Source organism: Acromyrmex echinatior, chromosome 7 (assembly GCF_024713525.1).
Source record: "Acromyrmex echinatior isolate Ae372 chromosome 7, ASM2471352v2, whole genome shotgun sequence".
Lineage (NCBI taxonomy): Eukaryota > Metazoa > Arthropoda > Insecta > Hymenoptera > Formicidae > Acromyrmex > Acromyrmex echinatior.
This window is the reverse complement of record NC_141858.1, coordinates 9,457,028-9,483,707: the sequence shown is the minus strand read 5'-3', so window position 1 is coordinate 9,483,707 and position 26,680 is coordinate 9,457,028. Positions and strand designations below refer to the sequence as shown.

General features: G+C 34.9%; 1 protein-coding gene and 1 long non-coding RNA gene across 6 annotated transcripts in view; one reads left to right on the top strand and one right to left on the bottom strand.

The window, feature by feature from the left end:
• LOC147909157 (uncharacterized) overlaps positions 1–9,560 on the top strand; it is a 96,421-nt gene extending 86,861 nt beyond the window's left edge. The window contains exon 6 of the long non-coding RNA XR_015545669.1: positions 8,529–9,560. This is a non-coding gene — a long non-coding RNA (uncharacterized LOC147909157). The remainder of the gene's footprint in view (positions 1–8,528) is intronic.
• Positions 1–26,680, bottom strand: part of sns (sticks and stones) — a 319,941-nt gene that overhangs the window by 95,166 nt on the left and 198,095 nt on the right. The window lies entirely within an intron of this gene.

The window sequence follows — 26,680 nt, the reverse complement described above, 5'->3', positions numbered from 1 at the left end:
TTGCGCCAATGGTGTAAATAATAATTTGAGAAATTATAATTGGGATTATGATAATATAGACTTATATATATAAAATCCAAGATATGAATACTAACTTTGCTTCCTGATCGCTACGTGCATCGCTAATTACATCTTCTCTTTCTCTTTCTCTCTCTCTCTCTCTCTCTCCTTCTTTTATCAGCTTAAAAATATATATTCGTATATTTATTTTTACATATAAAACACATATAAAAGTATTAAATATGTATCTTTCAACAATTTTTCCATATGTCGGCTTATCATGAAAAATTGATACATATATTGCAACAAATGGAAGGATTGGTACAGGCTATGAAAGTGATTTACAATTGAATTTGTATTGAAAACGGCATAGTTCACGTTTTTTTTTTTTATTAAATTGGATCAACAATGCTTTTCAATGCCTCAATTCTCTACTCGTATTTGTCTGAAAGGGACATGCGTTTATCATTCATCATTGCAGTGATACATGTTCTCGTGAATCTTGTGTTAGTTTTGAAAATGGTACACATCATAAATTATCGCTGTATCGCTTAATTTCATTTCAGTGTGAAAATGTTGAGTTTTTTTTATCAATTAGTTTTTATTGCGAAATAAAAAATGAATAAAGCACGTTCCTGCGATTCTATAGGTTTTCATTCTATTGAACGTATTTTAATATCAACTTTACAATATCTCAATAATAACAATACATAGTAAATATTTTATTTTAAAAATAAAACATTTTTAACATTAAATAAATTAACACACATATAGCAAATTTCTGCGTGTAACAAAAAAAGATTGTTAGTTATTTTAACGTGTACGAGTCTTACGCGCGCGTGATATCTTTCATGATAATTATATAGCTTGTTTTCTGACTGTTACAGCTGTTAGAGCTAATTTTCTCGATTACGGGTTTCACACTTGCTATAAAATGGATTAAATTGCTTTCGTGGCCTAAATAACTAATTTAATGCTGTTGTAAAACCTAATGTATCGTAATCAGTAGTGTCGGTCAAACAGGAACGAGTCCCTTGCGTTCCTCATACCTGTATTTTTCAAAACACAATTAATTTTCATGAAATGGATTGCATTTGCTGAGTGGATTTGCGATGACGCGCTTAAGCGAAAATTCATTCGTGCAATACGCATACGCACTTGGGATGATTCATCCAGGATGATCGTCCAGAGTGAACCGTGTAAATTGGGTTTCAAGCGGTCGCCTAGCCTGGTCCGAATTTACGCAATCCCGCCGTCCAAATGCAACGTCAATAAAATATAGGTGAGTCGACCAACCAAGGTCTAAACGCGATTCGACTGGCGTCGTTTAATTTTGTAGCACAGACCGACCCGTCGACACTCGGATTCGTCCAAAGGGATTCAATGATTGGGCGCGATTGTGGAGAACGGATTAAAACGACGCCACCCGCGGTCGGCGAACGAGAGTTCGAAAACAAACGAGCGACGAGAGATACGAAAATAAAGTTTATAATTGAGTCCACATCGCAGGTTCTGGCATTATCCGAATAAAAATTTCATTTAGGCAAAGGGTTTGGATAAGTGAAAAAAAAATTAACTTTTATTTCCACCTACGGGATAAATGTTTCATTCGAATGGGAATTTATTTGAAGTTAAAATCTATCTGTGATACTCTTTATGGGATTATAAAATATACTTTTGATCACATAACGGATTATTATTATTATTATTATTATTATTATTACAAATAATTTTTCATATTTTATTTGATGATTTAAAAAATTGTTATTCAAATCTGTGAATAATTTTTCATTGAACACAGGTAGAAACAGCAGCAAAATTAAACGAAAAAGAGGACGAAATTAAATTTTTAGATTATACTCTAAGCAAGCAATATATATTAATTTTATTTAATTGAATTTATTTACTTGATATTTTAAAAGTAATATTTTTACATTTTCACGAAGCTTTGTTGTTATCAAAAATCTTAAATCTTTTACAATGCTCGATTTTTCCTTTCTCTTCTAACAAAAAAAAAGTAAATACCGGTAAATCTTTCTGAACGTGCTGATAGAACATAAATCGTTAAAAATATCGTAGCGTTATAACTATTTTATACTGCCGCGAATGCATACAAAGCCGGATTTAACAACCGGAAAGACGATAAATAATTGTCACGGCAGTAAACACAAGCTCCATAGACACGAAGAGCAAGCGTAACGTCGCGGCGTATATGTAACAACGTTTCGACCGATTGCTTAAGTAAAATTTATCTTAATGCGCCAAAGCTTTCAGCGCGAGCTCTTAATTGACGCAGAGCGGAAAATGCGCGTAATCGGCCTAGAACGAAATAAACATCTCAGAGTTGGAGAAAGAAAGAGAGGAAGAAAGAGAGAAAGAATAAAAAGCAGCAGCAAATCTGCCGTATGAATTACGTGATTATCGGCTTCGCAACCTTTTTCTGTTCAATCTGCATTGTGCTACACGCAACACAGTTTTATGTATAGCCTGGTGCATTCTAATAAGAGTGCATTTTACATCGAAGCTGAAACAGCTTTCCGCGAGTATTTTCGCGTAAATTCGTCCTGGACAAAAAATGTCGAGCCATCAGCTGTTTTTGAATTATAAATTATTGTTGGCGTCATCCTGCATGCATGTGACAGATTTTCAGGAATTAATTTTCAGAACGAATAAAAATTGATCATAAAACACGATCTCATGTTTGATTTAATTTAAATAGCGATTATGTGCGTCGATGTGATTTTTTTTTTATTCGACTATTTTTTAGTCGCGAAAATACTCGACAGGCAAAATGATAGAAAATTTACCAGAAAATACGGAGTCGAAGAGATTTTTACGAAGGGGAAGGTCGACTGCAAATTGGCGGAAGGACGAGAGAAGGAAGTGCATAGCGGAATCCGGTATATATATATATATGCATCCGGTATATGTATTGTATATACGGCTTAGACTCCTCCTGGTTTATTTCCCCCTTTGTTTATTTCAGCATGGACTTGGATTAAAAAAAAAATCACGTTTCCATTCTTATTTCAGCTACGCGAAAAGTGTCGCATAATAGATGCATGTCACTAGGCGTCCGCGTAAATTCCGCGATTAATCACCACGCTGCCGATCAATTATCGAACGCGCTTTTTATCCGCATTGAAACATCGTTGCCGTTGGCTTTCGTACATATTTACCTTTCCACCGTATTATCGGGCAATTCTATGTAGATCTCACTTCCTTCGCGCGCTCTCGCCATTAGAATTTCAAGCGTGGATCCGACTCACGGAATTTTCGATAAAATCACTTCGCTGTCCTTCTTACCGGTTCTTAGACGAGAGATGGACCTGGCGTACTTTCTTAAACCCTATTCATTGTTCGATCAGTTCGTTTTATCCGCTTAAATTTTAGTGGCGATGGAAAAGACTCGGCAATCCGTTAATTAAAAAAAATAAAATTTAAATTCGAAATAATTTATACTCGAGTATCTAAGCAGAAATTAAATTACTTTTAACTACATACGAACATATTTTAACTACAATTTTGTTTTCAATTTTCTGATTATCAAAGACCCGATTGAAAAGAGGAATTAATTCAAAAAGTTCTGATGTTGCAAAAAGAGGAACTTTTATGCTTGATTGTATCAACACGAATTTGCTCATGACAATCGTACTCCCTAGTAGAATTCATTCTCGAGACTGTCGTTAGCTCGAAATATCCTCCGTGTTGTTCCGTTTATCTCCCGCCATTACCGGCTAAATATTAACGTCGTTGAATTTGCAGGCATAACAAATTCCGCATTTCGTGCTTTCTTGTCCCGATCGGATGGATTCTGTCACCCGCAATGAAAAGGTAGCATAATGACTAGGAAGAGGGGAGGGAAATGCAGAATCCCTCTCCCCTTCTTTCTGCCTCTCGTATTCTATAGGAAAACGACGATCCTTCGCTTCTTCCACCGTCTCCTCCTTTTCCTTCTTGCGCTCGAAAATGCAATTTCCAGCATTGCGACGACATCTAATTCAATCCGCGCCCATTTCTTCCCAGCTTTTGTGTCTGCCTTAAGTTTCAGTCTTAACGCAAATTTACGCTTTCGACGATTTATCATGAATCATCTAAATCGAAAAAGATGAGCCGTAATGCGTAATGGTTCAACAAAAAGCTAGCAGTTCCTGACGAAGGAAATGGGAGATTGTTTCTTCAAGCCGTTCGTTTCGAATAAGAGATTCGATTTCATCGTATCCGGTCGTATCGTGATCTTGACATTCATTTTAATTTTATATATACGCATAAATCATGTCTACGTTAATTCATACGAAACACGATACGACAATGAATATAACCTGAATATTTTATATCGTAATTAGAATGTTAGATTATCTAATAATGATCAGTACATCTGAATATTACATATATTATCGTAAATATTTTACATCATAATCAGAATGTTAAATTACTTAACATATCTACGTTGTTAATTTCAATTCCATAATTTTATATAATCGTTTATGAGTACAGAAAACGTCTCGTCCCGAAAGTCCTAAATTAAATCATAAGAATACATCAAAATTGCGGACAAGATAACTTGGACCATTCAATTTCGGCAGAATTTTACAAATAAAAGTGTCGTTTGGTTGATGCATTCACTTTGGATAATTTTGGTTCAACGTGATCATTCATGTTCAAGCGTGCAAACCCGTCTTTAGTCAGGCAGGAAAGAAGTCTTGCGAGGAGAGAAGAATGAAAGAGTCGTGCCAAGCCTCGTCCTTTTTGCCGTTTCATGCCATGCCGATTTCCCCCTCGTCGGCGATTTCATTCAACTTGGTCGCGGTGCATCGCACGAAGTGAGAACATTCGTTTACGCGACACAAAAGGAATCGGAGAGTCGACTACTCTTACGCTCGAGTGAGAGAGTAAAAGCGTATAAGTTTTCTAAAAGACGACGTACGCTCTTCTGGCTCACTGTCATCCACCTCGTCGCATAATATGTGGATTCCTCCTCTTTTTCGGACTGAGTCTTGCTGGATCGAAAGACGCGAGGCGAACTCGTGGGAAATTATCGGGAGCGTCAAGGCTCTGACCTCGAATTAAAGAACGGACCTGAGAATAAGCCACGGTAATTCGCAGTGAAAAAGAGTATAACATCGGACACATATATTATACTAAGTATTCGCGCCGGAGTTTCCAGCCAGATTGTGCCGATATAAAGGGTAAAAAGGGCGAACCTCTTCCAGATATCTTTCAGTTTTTTTAACACCAGACTTGATACTTTTTAGCCGACGTTGGTATCTCGAAGGATATCTTAATTGTCTTTTCTAGAATATGGCTTGTGCGTGCCCCGACTACGAATTTCTTGATATTAATATTTTTACAAATTTGTCTAATTAGTACGAGCTTTATCTTATATTTCCTCAGAATTATTTTCATTGGTAATTTTGTTCTAATAATTATAGACATAAATATGACACATAAAGTCATAAATCAAGCTTGTAGTAATTATTGACTCTCTGTCTGAGTCTTTTTTGACACAAGCGAAATTTCTCTCTCAAATTTCCGAAATAAAGGCAATCTGATTTCTCCTCTAAAAAGATCTTGTTACAAAGCTAAATTTAGTAGTATAATAGATACGTTGAAAAGTAAACTTGAATTTTTCCATACTTTTTGAAAGATTAGAATAGTAAAAATCTCGAGCTGAATGAAGGGAGTCAAAATGATTAATTAAAATGATTAAGCAGACGGAAGATTAATATAATAATTATGAAATAATATGAGATGTATAATTAAATAATTTATATTAACGCACAATTTATATTCTGGATATACAAACTCGATAATATTATACTTTCGATTTGCTTTTCTTTATTCTTCTTCTTCTTTCTGGGGATCAGAAAATATCTTGTTAAAGTCTAACAAATCATAAGTATGCAAAACGAAAGACAAGCGGATACGCAACATGTTATCTCGTTACTTCAAATTAGAGTATATATATATGTATGTATTAGAGTACGTATGTGTGCGCAGAGCACTGACAATGCAGATATAGATAGGGTAACCGACACAATGATTGGCCGGTATACGGTAATTGGCCACCACCACGCCTTCGTTCGCGGTCTGTAGATACATCAAAATCGGCGTATCGGTTATAATTGTTTTTAGAACAATCCTCGAGAGTGTTTCCCTCGCGTTAACTTATAATCACCTCACACTGTCGCTACTGTAGCATGCACGAAATATAACGAAGCCTTGATTAAAGGCGGGAGTTAAAGTGACATCCTTTTGTAGTCTATTCTCTGTGGTCTATTCGTCATTGTAATATCATTTTTAACTTTATAAATAATAGAGACACAAAGAGAATCAGATACTATTTCTATTTGCGACATTTAGCATTGATATTTCGCATTTGATAAACTTCCGTTCAGAAGTTCTGCATAATTAGTAATTTATTGTACATCTACTCTCTTAAATAAATCTAAAATAAATCTTTTGAAGTGAAAATTGAGCTAGCTTTGAAAAAAGAGTGAAAATTGTTCACTCTCGAACAAAAGTGGCAGATTTTCATTCTCTTTTAGAATAAGATTTCTTTTTTAGTGAGATTCACTCCAAAGGAATGGAATCTTTTTGGAGTGAGACTTCACTCATTGGAGTGACTATTCTAAAAGAGTGAAATCTCATTCTTAAAGAGTGAAAATCTCCTTTTTTTTCAAGATTGGTTCAATTTTCAGTCTTTCGGAGTGAAATTTTATTCCAATAGATTTAAAGAATATGTAATTATTAAAAATATAAAATTATGAAAATATTAATAACAGAGTCAGCTTTACGTAATGCAAATTCTGTTAAAAGATAAAAGAAATTCTTACGGTTAGAAATGTCTCTGCCGAGATCAACGTCCGTCAAAATGTAATAGCAAGCTCGTTTGATCCATTTATCATCGGAACATGCAGCGAACCGAAGAGAAGATAGTGTACATCGAGCTGTATCTCTGTGGAATTTCAATGAGCAGTCTCCGTTCGACGTCGTTCGATATTATCAAAGAAACGTGTCTTATTTCGTATCGAGCGAAACAGAGCTCCTCGTGAAGTCCCCTTCCTGCCTCTAGACCATCGATTTGCGTAATTAGTCGCACCGCTATACAATCACGTTACGGTAATTGAAGGTTTCGCGAATACGCGCAAATCAACTGCGAATACGGTAACGAGTAGACTACATCAAGTCAATTAGACGAGAAGGAATAATTATTTCGCTCTCTCTAAATTTCTTGGAATGAAATCTGACTCTAAGAGAATGAAAATACGGCCATTTTTGGAAAACAATGAAAACATTTCACTTTTCGAAAAAGAGTGAAAATTGTCGCTTTTTTCCAAGAAGTGAAATATTTTCAAATATTTTCACTGTTCTCCAAAAATGACTGTATTTTCATTCTCTTAGAGTGAAATTTCATTCCAAGAAATTTAAAGAACTGGTTCTTCATTTTTAGCAATGTGTATCAAAATGTATTGATGTAAGAAAGCACATCTTTACGAAGAAAAATGTACATCGAGGAAAGCCTGTTAAAATTGTAGAGTTTGGCGAAGAAATTTATTGAGACATATTCTTCGATCAATTTAACAGGAGATATACGACACCTTTACGAGTGAAACGTGTTACTACGCGTATAAATTAGATATTAGATTTTCTTTGAATAGATGTTTGCTTTGAAGCTTATACATATACACGGAGAACCTATAAGTCACAGTCGACTGAGATCGTGCGACTCTTCATGGTCGAAGGCTTTCGCTCTATGCGGTTATAAAGCACCAGTGCAGTCTGATCGGATGAGAAATTATGATTTATGATAGACGCCTGCGTGCGATATAAAGCGTCTATCAGTAAGCCAACGGAAACGCCAAAATGTAATCTCGTCATCGAATAACGAGAATACCCTACAGCTCTATATAATAACTCCTTCGCACCTTGACGTTAGATATATCGGGATTTAACTTCGCGGGAATGCAGGCAGATGACAATTTCATTCCTCGGTCGGCTTCAGAGAGTTTAGTGTAACGTAATTTAAGGCCCGCTTGTCGAGAAATTTAATGTCGCGAATGTAAAAGTTGCGGAAGAGACGGCATCTTAACCGAATTTTCCCCAAGGAAAAGTACATCGTAAGTCGTAAAAGTTCTTCCGCCACTTTTGAAATATATATTCCCCCTCTCTGTGTGTGTGTGTGTGTATGTGTGCGAAATAAATATTCTTTCTCTATATTTCATTAAGTACTCAGTCAGTAAGCTGACTATCTCTGTCTTTACCGGGACGCAGTGAGTAAATCTATTTCAATTAATTAGTGTCTCAGAATATACGAATTTCTGTGCGCCAAGCAAGAAATAAAAACACGGAGAGAGTTTTTTTTATAATTTATCCTAGAAATATAGTAGTTGTATAATATAATATTTTAATGATTTTTACCATGCACTTCAGTAAAATTAATCAAACTTATTTTATATTCTATTGTAGTTTTATTAATGAATGAGAAAAATTTATATAAAATTCTTCTAAATACAATGTTGTTCCAGGACTACCATATTTGTATGGCTGCTGGCACGACCGGATGCAGAGCTTCTTCGCCGTCGTCGCTTACCGCAGCTCGCTTCCTTTCGCGCCTGGTGATCTCCATTCTGTCCGGCAGGCAGGTAGGTTATTTCAACGATCTTAATTGCGATTCTTCTCACAGGTCGGCACGCATGAGCGCGCGCGTTACGCAGCACGGATCGTGGGACTGTTTTGTGTTTTTTATCAAAATATCAAAGGGAAGGAGGAATCTTAACTCTGGTTAAGATTCCTCCTTTATGAATGAAAAGTGAGCAAGATTTCGCGAGAATATAGGTCTGCTTATTTCAGCTGCACTTAGACTGATAGATACATATTCTGGGGAAAGAAGGAGAGGAGAAATAAACCGCGGAAAGTGTAATTAAAACCTCGTAACGATAAAGTACTTTGCTAATATTAGATGATAAGAAAAGACTGGTAGTCTAAAGTTTTTGAGTTTAAATTATAAAATAGATAATGACTAGAATATTAAATAATTTTTCGATACTTTTTTGATCTTACTGATTCATTATTGATTTAATTTAATGATGATAATGAAATACATATCAGAAATTAATTAAAACGTAGCAATCTCTTTACTTTGTTATTACATTACTTTGTTATTACGGAGATGATTAAAACAAAAATTTATATTCGTATCTCGTGTTCATTTCGATCAGTATATAAATTAATCTTAATCTTAGTTTAACTTACTCTCTTCATTTTTTTCTAATTCTAAGAATTAAAAAAAGATGAAGAGTAAGTTGAACCGAATTAATCTACATTAATAGAAATTGGCACTAATCATTAATCTTACGACTGATTAAGACAAATAAGTTAATTATTCCATCGTACATTCTTGAATTGCATTTTTTATTGAAGTGTCAGCGTCAAACTGTAAATTTAATCGATTTCGTAATTTTAGCTACAAAATTGATTTTTTCAATGCATTTCTTTAGCATAATGTCGTACAAAAATACTAAAATCATTTTCGAGTGATATTGCTCTTGCAAATAATGTTTATTAATAATTTAATAAACATAAATATGCATTATTATATATTATATTATATATATTATTGTATTATATATATTATTATATGTGTATTATATTATAAGCCTATAATCGATCGCCCATAACATTAATTTATAAATTAAAAATAGATTAAATAATCATGTGTGTGGCCTTTGTAATAGTGATTCAAGCACCTCGCTATAATAGTAAATCATATACGTATCATTACAATTATAAATAAAAAAAATATTCTTATTAAAATGTTTTCGGATTGTCGACATTATAATAGCAGTCACAACCTCAGACGTTTTAATTCTGTGACGTTGTGTGACCAGATTCTTTAGAAAAGTAACATCACACGTTACTCGAAATTGAGGTTGTTAAATGCAAAACTATGCAAGTGCCAAAAATATTTTTCATATTTTTATACTCTTCACGTTTCGTGCTATCATACCTACTCTGTAGTATGCAAATAGATTTTACTGCACTTGCCTCAAGTATCATTATTTGTCCTCTCTTTACTTTTCTGCATTTAAAATTCTAATACAAGTATATCTTTCAATACATTAAACTTGTATCAATTTGCTCAAAACTCATCATTCTATGTAACGTTTACATTGTTAACATTTATATATTTCTAACTTACAAAAAATGTATTATATTTATTCACTAATTTTCGTTTAGGTTTTCTTATATAGATAATGATTCGTTTCATCATTCTTTTCACTCGTACGAAAATTGTTTATTTTACGAGACTGAAGTAATAAATCTAAGCTAAGACAAAATGTTTCAGGATAATACTGATTAAAACATAATAATCAATTTTCTCAAACAATTTGAAGAGATCGATCGCGCTTGTTTGCATAACTATGTCTTCGCGTTTAGTGATTCCCATCTCGTTGATATTTTCGATATGGAAAAATGTGTTACATCGTCGTGATGTCGCCTAGCGGTTGTCGAGCTATGCACTTATCACTTATGCATCGTTCGGCAGGTGCATCGTATATTCTGAAAGTAATATCGTTCGAGGAAGGATTTTTCGACGTGTTTTTCAGTAAGTGCAGGTAAAAAGTTATACGTTTCTTGAATATCTCGTCTAATTTCTGGCTCGTTTCGTAGTCGATAGGTCGAGAGAAAGATGGAGAGATTGACAGAGAGAAAAAGAAAGAGAGAGAGAGAGAGAGAGAGAGAGAAAGTGCAGGGGGGGGGGGGGAGAAAGGGAAAAAGTACCTCGTTAATGGTACGCCACTGAATCGATCGAACGTTAGATTTCTCAACCATAGATATCTAAAACGTAATCGCTGTGATCACAGAATATACGACGATCGTCTTTTAAATTTATCTCTATGAGAACCTCTGCACTTTGCAAGATAAGGATCGTAGAATTGGATAATTAATTGCATCACGCTGCACCTGCACGAATGTTACAGTTTGAACTCGGTTTCGAAACGTCGCGACGTCGTGTACGATAGTGACGTTAAAATATTAATATGCGGGAAGAGGAATATGGAACATACGCGCAAGGCATGTGTCCGAAAGATCCCTTGCGACTTTCGGAAAATATAGTACTGCCGCGTGTAACATGACTAATTGATACTTTCATTGCCAATGTATGTTACATAATTAGGATGTATTAATAATTCTATTATAACGTTATGTTCTCGGTGTTTTTGAAATTCTTGATCTGCACATAACAGATTTGCCACGAAATCTGACTGGATTAATCCGTATTTCTTTGATATTATATACGTAAGTCGATTTTATTAAACAAAAATATATACAAGGTGGTTCTAAATGATCGTTCATAATTTTTTCGAGAATTACTACTCTAGTTCTGTTCACGATTGTGTTTCAAGACCGAGAAAAATTTCGGTATGTAGTTTGCAGAATCGGATATCTATGTATATAAATTCACTGAAATATTGAAATACTACAAGATTTGACCGAAAATAGGTTTATTTCTCTTAATTGATTTTTTTCTCCAAAATGGTTGATAAAAGAAAAAAGATAGAAAAAATATAGAAAAAATTTAAATAATTTGTACCGAAAAAATTATAAATCGTTATGGATCACTTTTTCTCACAGCAAAATAAAACTTGCAAACAATTTGTTATATTGCAAATCAGTTATGAATCAATAATTAATATAAGTCAAACAAAAACATCAATTTGTTGTTTTCCTCTCGATTTAAAAACTTTTTTAAAAAGTTTGAAAATTGCGCGATAAAATAGATATGCACATATGTAAGTTTAATCTAAATCTAGAGAATGAAAGCTCCCGATATTTTCGCGCCGTATTAATATTTCCATGCGCCAGACGGAATACGATAATTAAAACGCGAAGTTGGCGTTATTCCGTAATCAGTACCTGAATAATTCCCTCACATATACACACATTTTCTGTAGAGTAAACAACAGCGGAAAGCGAACGCTCAGTTCGAAAATTACGAGGCTTATGCACGATTTTACGTTTCGAATACGTCGATATTACTGATGTAGATATTAAGCCGTGCGTGAACAGTTTTTCATCGTAAAACGTATAATGCACCCCAAGAAATTTGAACAATGATAATAAAGTAACATCAAACTTTACTAAATATTTCTGTAAATTAATGAACGCAAAAAATTAAAATTATCATATTACGAAACCTAATCACAGTAATATCGAACTATCAAATTAAAAGTTTTGGAAAATTCTATTATTATATATAAATATATAATAGATTTGAGATTGATTACAGATTTTATCCATTTTCTCTCGCCTCATAATCTTTCATTCTTATTAGAATCCCTTAGAATTTTCACTCTTAAACAATTTTCTAAGAAGTTTCTATTTTCAATTTTTGATAGAGGATTGAAATTGCTCAAAATTCAAGAAGACATCGTCTTACTACTATCACCGTTTTAAGTTATTTAGCGTACTCTGTACTTCTCTCGCGGCTTGTAATTTCGGGAGTTTCAAGCGTTTGCTCCATCATACGAGCGCTTTATGCTGGCTCCAAGTTAGATCGTCATCACGGAAGGAGACTCGAAGAGGAAGACATTGAGCGAACGTAGGAGAAAGGACGTAAGAATGGGCGGGAATGGGAAGTCGACGAGAGAGGAGCGGATAGAGAAGGAAGAATAGCGAGGCAGTAACAGAGATTATAGGCCGTGGCAAGACGATGGCGGATGCGTGTGTCGGGGGTCCGAATTACGGGGGTGCATCGATTCACCGGGCGGACGAGTTCGGAAATGGGGAAAGTTTCATGGCGGGCGAGACCGTCGTCGGATCCTTTCGAGGGATGAAGAACGTTCCCGGGTGGCGGAGATTGTAGGTAGCGAACCAGCCAATGGAGAACGCTTCGTCTCGGATCAGAAACTCCGATGGCGATCGTTTGGCAGCGGTAGATCGGCACTCCACAGCATCTTCCGCGCGCGCGCGCGCGAACAAGTTTTTACGTTTCCTCCGGGATTAACGAGTTCGTTCAGTTACGTACGCCGTACGAGTACACGAGTGGAAGTCGCGAAGTAATTGGTTGCTACGTGGTGTAACGTAGAAAACGTGTCACGCCGTTTACAACCTTGCTGAGCTCTCCTTCGGAAATGATACTGCACAACAAGCTTGCGGGCTACTATACGGGGAATTGGTTACGAGAGATATTTGTGTGAGGATGATAAGTAAGTCTTATGGAAGTAGGTACTACGTATGCTCTCGTGCCAACAACATTAATTCCGTTGCGCAGCTTCTTTGCCGAGTTTATTGAAGCATTTATAAACCCTCTTACGCAGGTTGCGTTCCTGAAATAAACTAGGTGCAATATACGCGCGTTCAAGAGATAAGCACGCATAATCTTCCTTATTTTCTTTAGATACTTGAAAGAATATATAGTTATATTGCTTTTTATAGATAATACGTCAACGGCATGCTAATGTTTTTTTTTTTAAAACAATTCGTAATTAATCGTAATTCGCCATTGCAATTTCAACATTTTTGAAAAATTATCCCTCTTTTTTATATTTGTAATATTAATAATATTTTAACAGTGTAGTATAATTTAATCTCTATATTAAATATGTTAGTTATTTAATGTATGAGAAGAAATACTCGAAACGTTCACGTCAAATTTCCCGTTTCGGTTTATCGGCTCAAATTAATCCGGTCAACTAGATAACGCCATAACAACAAAAACTCGCAAATACAAACTCGCGAATTCTCGACGCTGCCGTGTCCGATTGCGTTTTATTGGCAGACTGACATACCCACTCGGGAAATGACGTACTCTCGTCGCTTTGTCATTTAGAGCGTATCGGACAATCGAGTGTGCCCGGCGCGACGGTGGACGGCTACGTCGAAACGTTACATGTTAAAATTGTTATGTCCCATATCCCCGCGTTCTCGGAAACACCGCCGCGACAGTTTTGCGCAGCGAGCGCACAGATGCAGTAAGTGCAGTTTACTAATTTTCCACGGGCACCGATTGCAAAGTTTGCGATGCTAAATTGCTGGATAACAGCAACTCCAGGGTTTCGATCGGCTTTCCACACCTGCCAATGTCAATAATCCACTTGTGACTCACCACCAGAGACCAGAGAATTTGCAGGAAAACGTGAAGTGAAATTTAATTCTCAGGAAACATACCGTTCTGTCGTTCTCAGCGGATTTTATTTGTCAATAATTAAATTATTATATATTTTTTTAAATAGCTAAAGATAATTGAAAAATAATCGGTGAAGTAATCACGTCTTTTTAAATGGAATAAATAAAAATACTTTTGAAAACTTTTAGAGTGAATTTCATCCTCAAGAATGAAATCTCTCTCTTAAAGATTGAAAATTAAACCATTCTTTTTCAATACTCTTTAGAGTGAGATTCCACTTCAACGAATTGAGAGTGTATATAATGTAATCAGGGTTGCCACAAAACTGGAAATCGGGGAAATAAAAAAAGTGTCAGAGACATTGAAAACAATCAGAGAAATCGGAAAAAATTCAAGGAACTTCACAAAGTTTTCTGGATTAAATTAAAATTCTTGGTTTAAGAAGTCTGATACATCACACGCAGTTTTGAAATACTCAACTATCAACTTAATAATTAAATATAAGCAATGTCGGCAACATTAACAGATATTTATTCAACATTTATTCAATGAAATATCTATCTTTCCAAATCAGAACAAAAATATGAAATTTCATATTAAAATATTATTGAAAGTTCGGGAAAGTCGTGGAATTTTAGGACGAGGAATTTATGGCAATCCTGAAAATGAAAGAGAATACCTACGTTTTTAAAACGCCTTTGCTTGACGTGCTTGACTGAGAAATCATTTTCAGATATCTAAAAATATCGCGATCCATCCACTGCCGCTTAAGACCACTCGAGTTATGGTAATTCGGTCGTCGTCGACAGACATTTCTTTGGCTAACGCCCGCTCGGACATTTCGCTAATTCGTATTATCTTCCTCGTGACGCGGACGCGGACGGATTGTCTTTCGCTCGGAGGCCGTAACCGCCGCATGCGGCCGCATTTTCCGCGCTGACACAAATGGGATTTGCATCACCAGAAATAATGAAATTCTAGGCAGACTTTATTACTATTACGGGACGCGGGAACGGGAGTGCCGGGTGCCCCCCTTTTCCGCGATGCGGTCTCTACTATCCTCCGAGGATGCGCCCGACTTTGTAACTTCGGACGAAATTGAATTCTGCGCGCTTTCGTCGGTTTAACTGCAATTTGTAAAAGTCTCGCACTCGGCTGCACTGTCAGTCGCTACCGTCGCCGCCACCGCCGCCGCGAGAGCTCCAACATTTTTCAAAAGTCAACTTTCGAAGCCGGTAAAAATTTCCCACACGCTCCTATTATTAATGACTAAAGTGATGTTTCAAGTAGCGCGTAAAATTCCGAAAATTCTGGCGCGCTAGATTAGTCCTTTTGGCTTTTCGAATTCGGCTAATTATGTCACGACTTTAAAAAAAAATATCAATAGGATAAGTTCGGGTATTATGATGGCCATAGACTTTAATTTCTCTAAATAGTGCATTTTTGTAGTCATTCTTAAAGATAATTAATATTTGTAATAGTTTACTTTCGATTGTTCGCAAAGTTTTACATATGTATTTATTAAAAGCTACTTCAATGTCGAATAAATTAAACTGCTGTAATCAATGTTACATACATAAAGGTAAATTATGTGACCTAAATTATGTGTATTTTCATTTTCATTGTTTATTTATAAATACTATTCATCTTTCTGTCGGGAAAGACGGCTCACAGCCAAATAACACATTATTTTTTTTTATTATTTATAATAAAAATCTTTGTTCCTTAGTTTGAAAGAATATAATTCTTACATAAATATAAATATATTATAATTTTTATGTTACTATTACAATAAATATTTATTAAATATAGATTTATAATTTATAATTAATTATATATTTATAATTATAATTAAGTTATACATAATTATGTATATATTTCTATTAAATATTATATGCAGTTACAAGTTTTACAAAATGTTACATGCATCTTTAATATAAAATATATATAACGTCATACATGCCATGTTTTCCCTAAGTCTTAATAATATTCTATTAAGTATTTTCTTTTTAATTTCGATATTTATTAATGTCATTATTACTTTGAGTTTCAGCAAAGTGATACCAAACACTATTAAAAAATAACAAAAATAAAAATATGTTTTTTGCATTTTAAGAAACTATGACTATCTTACCCGAGTTTATCCTAATTAATATCATAGGTACAAACACAATAATTTAATATCGCATATATTATGCGACAAGTTATAATCACGTATATAGATGACTATAATTAAGGAGAATCTGAATGAATAAAAGATTGATGAGTGTAATTTCAAAGTGTCTACTTAAAGTGCCATTTCCGATACGCTTATAAAATGTACTTTCTTATGGGATTTATAATAGCTGTATGTCCATACATACATTTAATAAAGGTAAAGGACTTTAATCTCTGATACTCTGTATTCACGAGTTCTTCATTTCCATAAAATCGAAGAAAATCCTGTCACATTTGTCACTGTTCGCCGATACGATTTTTGCATCTCAAGCAGGTTTCAGCTATTCGCGGTGCGATTAGTATCTCATTTCCGCAAAGTAATTGCGGCATCGCCGGTTCTTCCGTTACTCGTTACACGTCGGGCGAATGAGTGAGGAATCATAGCGCGTAATTTACCCGCGTAATCATCTCCGTCCGCGTTGCCTTATGTCTCAAGTACATAACGTGTATGTTGTAAAGTTCATCGGAAACGAGTTTCTTATGAAACGTAATCCTTCGGTAGTTGCTCATAGAAGCGCACGGAATTTTACTTCCTTGGATCTTCCTAACACATTAAAAAATAATAATATTAATAATAATAATAACTTTATTAAAGAATAAAGAAATTAGAAGACAGATTAACGGATTAAGGGGATCTTAAAGCTGTCTATATTACCGACTAAATCGTAATTTTTATATTATACAACAATTATTTTTTTCTTCTTTTACAGATTTGAAAATCCTTTTACAGGATTAAAGTATACGCATTAATACGTGTCTGTGAGGTGGAGTTTATGCCGAGAACGACAAAAAATTTCGAAATTAAAATCTTAAGAAAAATTTTGCCATTCTCGGCATAAATTTCATCTCACAGATACATCTATTAATGTATACTTTAATCCTGGAAAAAGATTTTCGAATCTGTAAAAGAGAAAAAAAGTAATTGTTATACAAAAATTATTAATTTAGTCAATACAGATGGCTTTAGGATCTTTTTTAAAAGTATAATGTCAGATGAAACCTCAAAAGACATGAGGAATATTGCTGCTTGTGAGCTCGACCTTAATATAACACATAATGATATATATATATATAAAATAGATATAATACAAACATTTAAAAGATAAACAAAATAAACAAGAAATTGAAAAATAAGTGATTTATGATATAAAAAGTAAATACAATCAAATAGAAATGACAAGTAAATATAAGATAAGGAAGAAATTGAGTAATAAATGAAATAAAGAAGCTTTCAATGGATCGCACGATAAAATAACAAATTGGAAGATATGTAAATTAACATAACAAAAATATTCAGAATTAATATATTTATTCAAGATAAGAATAAAAATAACAACTCTAGAATCTTACTCGAGTAAATTCAACGTGGCAGATATATCTGAAGCCTTCAGAAATATCACAGAACTTGAAACAAGAAAAGGAATTTTAAAGAAGTAGGCTATTCAATAAAACGATTTAGAGTAAGGTTTTACAACACAAGGAGCGGCAGTTTCCTTCATTTATCCTTTCGTTTCAGCGATAATTTTAGGTCGTGATAGAAGACATGACAGGTGAGAGTGGCTGCTTTTGAATTTCTCGGGTCTGTTATCTAACCCGGTGGCTTTTAGAAACCTTTGCAATGGTTTCTTATACATAAAAAGGAGAATGATGGACGATGTCAAGTACTGAAGAAACATGTATGGGGTGATCCAGGAATTGACTGAATCTCCTACTTCTTAACACGCGAGCCATTCACAATGTTGGGAAACAGAAAGAATACGAAAATTTATTAGTTCTCTAAACGGATAATAACACGCGTGAGTAATTGGATGCTACAATGGCCTCTTCAGTCACAAACACGACTCTAGGCCGCGCGGTAAAATCTGTTAAGAGTACGCTACCCCTATCTTTTTTGCTAGTTCTATTTGCTCAACTGGATTGGCAACCGGCTGAACAGGTTTTACGCCCGACTTGTCGCGACATATAAAGTAGATATATAATGAACAACCATCGTCATCACCATCAGAATCAGGGTTGCGCGTTCGGTCCAGAATAAACGAGCTTGGAATATTGTAGCACGTCGTTCTACGTCCATTGATTGAGGAGCGTTATCTAGGTTATTCCTAGAAAATCTCTAGAAAACCAGAATTTGGCGCATAAATATCTATATTATATTATACTATATTGTACTATTACTGCGTTTCGATTATCTGACGTATCTTAATTGAACTAGTTATTTCTTCTTTTTCATAGTTACATACCATAGTAACAAAGGATCGCAATTGAACATAGTATAAAAGAAAAGGAAGATAAAAATCGTTACATCTACATTTCGATCGGGAGAAGTAGCGTTGATCAGAGAGACACTTTACACATACGATGGGGTTCGCGCACATGTTCGGGATTGAAAGAAAATATCAATTTCTGCTGCCGATTCGCACTGTTAAGATTCACTTCCTGCTCCAGCGAAAGCAATTGAAATCCAGTATTCGATACGAACTCGAATATCCGATATTGAGTTGGGAAGTGGTCATCCGATATCGAGCGCACCTTAGATGTCCGTTACTTTGACCACTTTGTATTCAGATACTACGGGATTTATATACATTTTTTTCTATCATTCTGAAATGTAACGCTACATAACCTGCGAAACCAGAACTTGCACTTAGAACTGAACACTAGAATTAAAATACTAGAACTTAATCAAAGTAACTGGTTTACAATTTTCTTTTCAAATGTATAATGATACGTCAACCAGCATCTAAGGTACAATTTCTGAAATTCTCGGTAATTCTTGTTCCAATGTAAATGAAATGAGCTCAATTTAGTTTCCTCCTTTTTTCAAAGAGATATCTACAAGTATATATTCAAATAGTAGAAACAAGTGTACTCGGTTAATTCTCGGTAGTTCTGATGTTAATGAAATTACGTTGGTATTAAAATAAAGCGATAATTCGGTCATTAATGAATACCAGAATTATTATTCAATAATACAGAAAATTTCTAAATATACTGCAAAGTCAAGTGATTTCAATATATTGTGTGTGATTAATTTTCATGACAAAAATAATATGTTGTACTTCTCTCTTTCTCTCTCTCTCTCTCTCTCTCTCTCTCTCTCTCTCTCTCTCTCTCTCTCTCTGAGTACAAAAATGGATTTACACGGAAAACTAAATCATACACATATATTGAAGTTATTTTTTTATTTGCATTACATGCATTTCAATTATTAATTGCGTAACAATTTATTTAAACACATACGAGATACATTCCTGACTAAGTTTATTTTCTAATATCATTTTCCATTCCGATTGTTATCAAGATACTACATAATATGATATACGAGTGCCAAGTGATTAACCGACGATTCCGGGCGATACGCAATAAACAGATGTGTTCGCCATGATTCCTCGACCATCCTCATGCCGGGAGATGACATCCTGCGGGTACGAGCTCCGACTAACAAGTCCGCTATCTCGAGTTCACTCGAGTTTGCGACCGCCAGCCCAGTAATACTATGTGGTGTCCGGTTTTATCCCATCTTTGCCCGGGAGCGGGCTGCGGACTCATTGCAACGCAAGACTGGTTTCTATTCATTCATCGCGGCGTATCGAGTATTTACTGGATCGTGGCTGGCCGGCTGGCCGGCTCGCGATACAGGCTTGCTTCGCTGCGAGTTGTGGGATAGGTAATGGCCGGTTGGCGTGTTGGCCAAGTGAAAATCCAAGCGTGGTTGATTCGTATACCTTCCTTCGTTTCTCTTATCCGAAGGGCGAGGCTGCGCCGCGCCACAAAAACGCGTCCTTGTTTCTGCACGGATCCACGACGCTGTCGGGCGAAGTGTAATTATGGACGGATCGCCTTCTCTGTTTTCACTGCCGCAGCGTAGTTTGCACGCGAATTTCGTTATTTGCTGCATTCATCAAGTTTCGATGCCTTCCCCGTAGTTCTCTCTTGCGTTCAACAGGCTTACTTTGTGCATGAAATACAGCGGGGGCGCAATGCTTCTGCTTTTTATTCATGAAATAAAATAAAATCTAAAAATGGGAAAACGTGAATAAAGATATTACAGTGCGCTCGACTGCACGCTCGCAGTTAAAGCGTTTTACGTGTCTGCAACAAAGAGGCGTGGAATGGCAGTTTTATGAGTAAAAAATGGCATTCATCGTCTATCATACTTCGATCGGTGTGATTCTGATACATATTTTTCATTTCTCTCGTACATGCATCGTAAAAATTAAGTGTTTCTTCCATTTGATTTTACACATTGTGATATGTATCGTGCATCGAAAAAGATATGTATATGAAAATGGATGAACCAGAAAATTCTGATTATATCAATCCAAATTTTGATTATCACAATTAGAATTTAGTAGATTTAATCAGAAAATCCTATTTTCAACCAAAATTCCTGTTAATCCATCCAACTATTTTTCTCAATATACAGTTTAAAAAGCTAATGTACCTTATATCTGAAAAATATCAGTATGGATTTAACACTATGCAATGTCTATATACAATAATTCTCCGTTGTTGTTAATACTAATATGATGTTAATATTAACATCAATATGGTGTAGATTTAAAATCCCTAATGTTAACATTAATACCATCATATTGAAAGAGCGATTTTGCAGAAGAATTTAAAAATTTGGTTAGATATAATTTTGTTGGACCATCAAAACAATTTTACAGGAATGTAACAATAAATTTTGTCGTCCTACCTAATTGTTTTGATTCAACAAAATTGTTTTCCAGATCTGTAGCTAAATTTTTAGATTCTTCAGCAAAATTGCTGTTTCAGTGCATTCAGTGTTAAATCTACACTGTGAGTTTTAAATCCACACCATGATGGTGTTGATATAAACATCACGAGCTTTAAATCCATGTCGATATTTTTTAAAGTATACATTTCTATTTTATTTTCACAAGTTTATCTTTTCATATCATATGCAAGATCTTTAATTTCATTTTTCAATTTGTTAGAGTGACATTTCGGAATCTTTTTCATGAATAAAACATCAAATTTATACATGTAGTAATTAGCTGCTAACCGGTTAACCCAATTAAATGAGTTATGTTATCGAGATGTCGGCGAGATACTCGAGTATACTGAATCACCGAAAAATGAGCTACAAAGCGTAAAAGCGCCTATTTCGCAAAATTGATTCAAGCTTCTTGCCCCGCGTAATGAAAAATTCCCCCCGAGATTGCTCGGCCAAGTAAGAAATTGCTACTCGCGTTATCTCAAGCTGCTGATAAAAATTCGAAAAACCAGCCACCGTACCTGCACCTGATGGCTACTGTCTCCCTTTCCTAATCTATTTTCTCTCGCAATTAAATGAATGGCATTCTTTTGTCACGCGGGAAGAATTGTTACGTAATGAAACCACAAGAAGGAACATTGGAGAACATAGCAGTTGTCTCACTATTATTGCCATTCTATTCTTAACACGTGATATATTTTATAGATAGACAATCTAATATAATCATTATACATCTTTATTATAATTATAATCTTCTTAATCTTTAATCTAATATTAAAAAATATAATTTGAGTATAACTAATTTTTTAAAATTATTAACGATTACGCAATGTTTTCTACAATTAAATGTATCTATGGCATTTTCGATTGCAACGAGTTTGAATCGATCTGAAGTCAATTAATGACGTCACATGCTCTACTTACTTTCGTTTCTGATTGGACAAATTCGTAGTACTTGTGTTAATCGAGCCCAGATCGATCGTGGATTTAAAGCCTACTGTAATCGAAAACGCTATTAGTAATTATTTTTACGGTATTCGATGAGGCATTGAAATTCAATTACAAAAGAAGATTAAAAATTGTTTTATATATATATATATATATATATATATATATATACACAATTATTTAAGGATAATTGGTATAATTTGTACGGAAAGAAAACTAGATATTATAACTTCGATCATCTTTCCTTCAGTTGAGGATTATTGTTATTTCTTTTATTTGCCGTATAAACATTAAATGAAGATGTAGCTGCAAACTGGGAATGTGACTACCTACGACGAGGTCTATAAGTCGTAAATATGATACTTTAAGAGAAGCTCTTGTGGGAAAGTATACTTGCGGGGGAACAGAAAGTTCGTGAACTGCATTACGGCGAAGTTTACGCCGTATCGACCACAACGCACATCTCTCACGAGTTCCAAAGTTAAACAATGATGTAAAGAAGCTTATTAGCGAATGGAGAAACGTATTATGTTATCAGGTCAGTGACCTCGCGTAGCCTCATGTAACGTGACAATAATACGTTTCGCGTGGAGCTCGGGAAATCTAAACTGAAACTATATAGGATACTCTCTCTGTGTGACTCTCTGACGTAACAGAATAAAACATGAGTTCGTATGACAAGTTAGTACGCGATGTATTCAACTCCAAGTAGGAAACAAAGGCGATACTCCTTTTTAGTGCTCTGCACTTTTTGCGGATGTTGGACGTTTCCTTCCACAAATTAAAAATATCTTGGTTATTTTTTGTACTGATACGTAATATTTTTATAATATCTCCATACGGAAAGAACAATTTTGCTGAAGTATTTAAAAATGTAGTTAGATCTAAAAATAATTTCGTTGAACTGTCAAAATAATTTTATTAATCTAATTTGTGTGTCCTATATATAGTTATTTTGATGATCCAACAAAAAATTATTTTCAGATTTTCAGATTTTGATCTAGCTCAATTTTCAAATACTTCAGCAAAACCGTTCTTTCTGTGCATAATGCATCCATTATATTTCCATTATACGCTAATACGTTCACTTATTACAATAATGTAATATCGATAATAGCATATAATCGAAATTAATGGTGAACTATGTAATAAGAATAAATCATGTAAAACTGACCTTTTAATATGCGAAGATTGTATGAGAAATCACATACTTCTTTTAGTTACAACATTTCTAAGCAACTTACTTACAAATCTAATATTTTATAATATTCATAATATCATATATATTCAATGACGTTTTTTTACTTAACAATTATTTTAAATTCTTCGTTCCCTTGCGGGCAATGTAAAATGTACAACAAAAGCTAATTGCCGATAGCTGTTAAATTATTATCAGGAAACGCGTCGCTATTTAATCACTTTTCCACCACGTGACTAGCATTATGTCACGATCAGGCATTATGCAGAAATAACGTCACTACTCGGACGTAGCAACAGACATAACGCAGAACATTACGCGGACAGACAATAAGAATTTATCACGGTGTGAAAAATGTATGGATATGGGACCGTCCCAAAAGTTTTGCGCTATGTGCCCTAATAAATTCAGTCTGCGCGACTCCGTTTTTCGGCGGCACAGCGCCTACACGTCTGCTCGTAACTGGGAACAGGCACGGATAGTGAGTTTATAGCTTACACGCCGGTTGCACGAGAACGTGGCTCGACTCGAGTCGTGCTCCTAATATCTCGCACATTTGGGAGAAAAGGGAGACACGGAGAGAGAGAATAAATTAGAGCTAGAGATGATTCACGTTTCAAGGCGTATGCTCCATTATGACTTACCGAGACAAAATGAAAAAATGATATATAACCGCATCTCTTTCATGGATTTTCGTACGTTTGATATTTGAAGTCTTTGAAGACATTTTATGCGTTTATTTCAATCCTGCAACTTTAAAAATGTATTAAACGTATTTTTTAACAAAATGAAAACAAATTTTTTTAATTACAGATTTTTCTTTGTATTATATTTGTGAAAATAATGCAAAAAATTTGACGATCTAGAATCGGTATCGAAAATTATTTTAATAAAAACTATAGAAACATCTTAAAAGTAGAGATTTTTAAATATAATTAAAATAAAATCAAAAAATTTTTATTTGGATCATAGAATTGTATTGTAAATATAAATATTGACCTTATTGAACTGTTTCACGTGTAACATTCATTTTTATACGGAGAGTAAAAATTTTCAATTCCAGTTTTTTTGCGGAGACTATGCACTTGATATACCCTTAATTGTTAGCATGAATATTTATTAATACTAGAACTATAACTAACTAATGTATATTTACTAAAACTTTCTATTGTTATATATATATATATATATATATATATATATATATATATATATATACTATAGTTGTGTTCCAAAATTCACTGCCGGCGCTGAAAATCTACAGTCTACGTTACGTGACTATACATTTTCAGCACTGACAGTGAATTTTGGAACACACCCTATGTATACATTTAAAAAAAAAGAAGTGGAAGGGGGAAATAAATTAATCAATTTAATCATTTGCATATTACAACAAAAGTTATGAAAAATCCCAGAAAAAATATATAAATTTGATAAGAAAAATTAGACAATCAAAACTAGATTGCTTTGATAATTCTAGTATTAATTTATCATCGTTAAATTTGTTTCACTTTGATTATTACATCGATATCGCGAAACGTTCTTATCTTTTAAGGAAGACATCGAGAAGTATCGAGGAAAGTAACGCACTATTTCCGTTACGCTTGCAATCTCTCGCAATCTCTTGCAATCTCTTGCAAGTCTCGCTGATCGCGCACTAAATCTGCAAGAACGGACCACGAGGACAAACTCGCTTAACGACCCCATGCTGAGGTACAATGAATAATCTGGCTTTGATTCGCGTGCGCGCAAGTCTTCGAATGTCGGAAGAAGCCTCGGCGAAACTATTCAAACTCCGTCAGGGGGTAAGAGCGTCGCGGCGCGAGGACAAGTGAATGGAGAGAGCAATAAACAGGTGGATGGAGATAGAGACCGAGAAAGGGAATGTCTTTCTCTTCATCCATCTCTCTCTTTCTCTTGTCTTCTATACCCGCAGTCAAGGTAGAGCTTTCGGCGAAGCAACGCTGGCGGGCCTAATGACTCCGGCCACTCAGAGAATACACTAATTACCGTGGAAGCGCTTCGTACACGCTTCCGGAACGTAAGCATTGTGCCGGTCGCCGTGTGTTGGTTGTGTCATCTCTCTCTCTCTCTCTCTTTCTCTCTCTTTCTACTCTCTCGTCGCTGTTCTCCCGAATGTGCGAGATATTAGGAGCACCGCTCGAGCATGCACTACGTTTTCCTGCAACTGGCGTTTGGACCATAGAAAGCTCCAGTATCTTGGGTTTCACGCAGTGAAACTACTACTAGTATTGGCATACAAGTCTTTGGACTTCAATCCCTGCGAATGTAAAAATATATCCGAGGAATATTTTCGATCGTAGTTTTTTCCGGGCTGCTATCTTTTTTTCCTAATATTGGGAAAATGTTGCGGTGTCGCTGTCGCAATTATTTCGATTCTACAGTCATCCCGATTTACGCAAACTATTTTTTTCGCACGGATTCGGGTTACCCGCGCGTTGGTGCGAATTACATAAAAAATAGTATAGTTTAACAAAACAAAAAAGAAAAATGTGGAAACTATATTCAACCTATTCTAGTCTGAATATTTTCCTATGAGATTTTCGCGAACGCGTAAAAATAAAATAGTATAGAAAAATACTGTGAAAATTGAGAATTGGGAACGCGCCGTACAGATGTATCCAGAGTTATCCACGAGTGAGGTTCAATATTTTTTTCTTCAGCATATCGATCGTGCGTCAATGTTTTTTATTTGATACTAATTCCCAGGTGATTTGGCGATACCGAAGATACAATATCGATGTTAGAAAAAACTCGATTCAAAAGTAAAATATTTATAGTTTCTTTTTTTTTTCTTAAAAAAAAAAAAGAGATTACATCACTATTGCATCGTAGACCATGCATTATTTATCCATCTTACAATTGCAACATTAATTTAAACGACAAATTTGCTAATAATTTTAATCAAGTCTTCTTTAAAAAAACGAATCGATAATTTTCGAATCATTAGGTAAATTAAGTTTCAAAAGAATTGATAGACGATAAAATCATACTCTCAGTTAATTTCACAAATAGAGTTTAAAGGTATTTTAATTTTTTACAATCTCGCAAGGATATCTAATATTGAAAGAGTTGCAAAAAATATGTCCTTCTTCAAACATTTTCGTCTAGGAAAAATCAACTCCAGATTGGTCCAGAGAATCTGTTATTAAAATTAGAGTCACAAATTATGGAACGTCCGGATGACAGAACGGTTCAAAATTGCGCTTTTCGCAGCTTCCCTATGGATCATAGGAAGTACAAAGTTCCTGTACTTTGTTTTCTTTTTCCCTTTTCAACTTCGTTGACAGGACGAGCGTGATAAGCAAAAACGTTGCGACCAAGTTGGCCGGCTTGACATTAGCTCGGCCAGCCGGACAGCTTAAAGTAGCCGAATATTCATCGCGCGTGGAGCGCGCACTTGCTCGTTAAGCGAGTT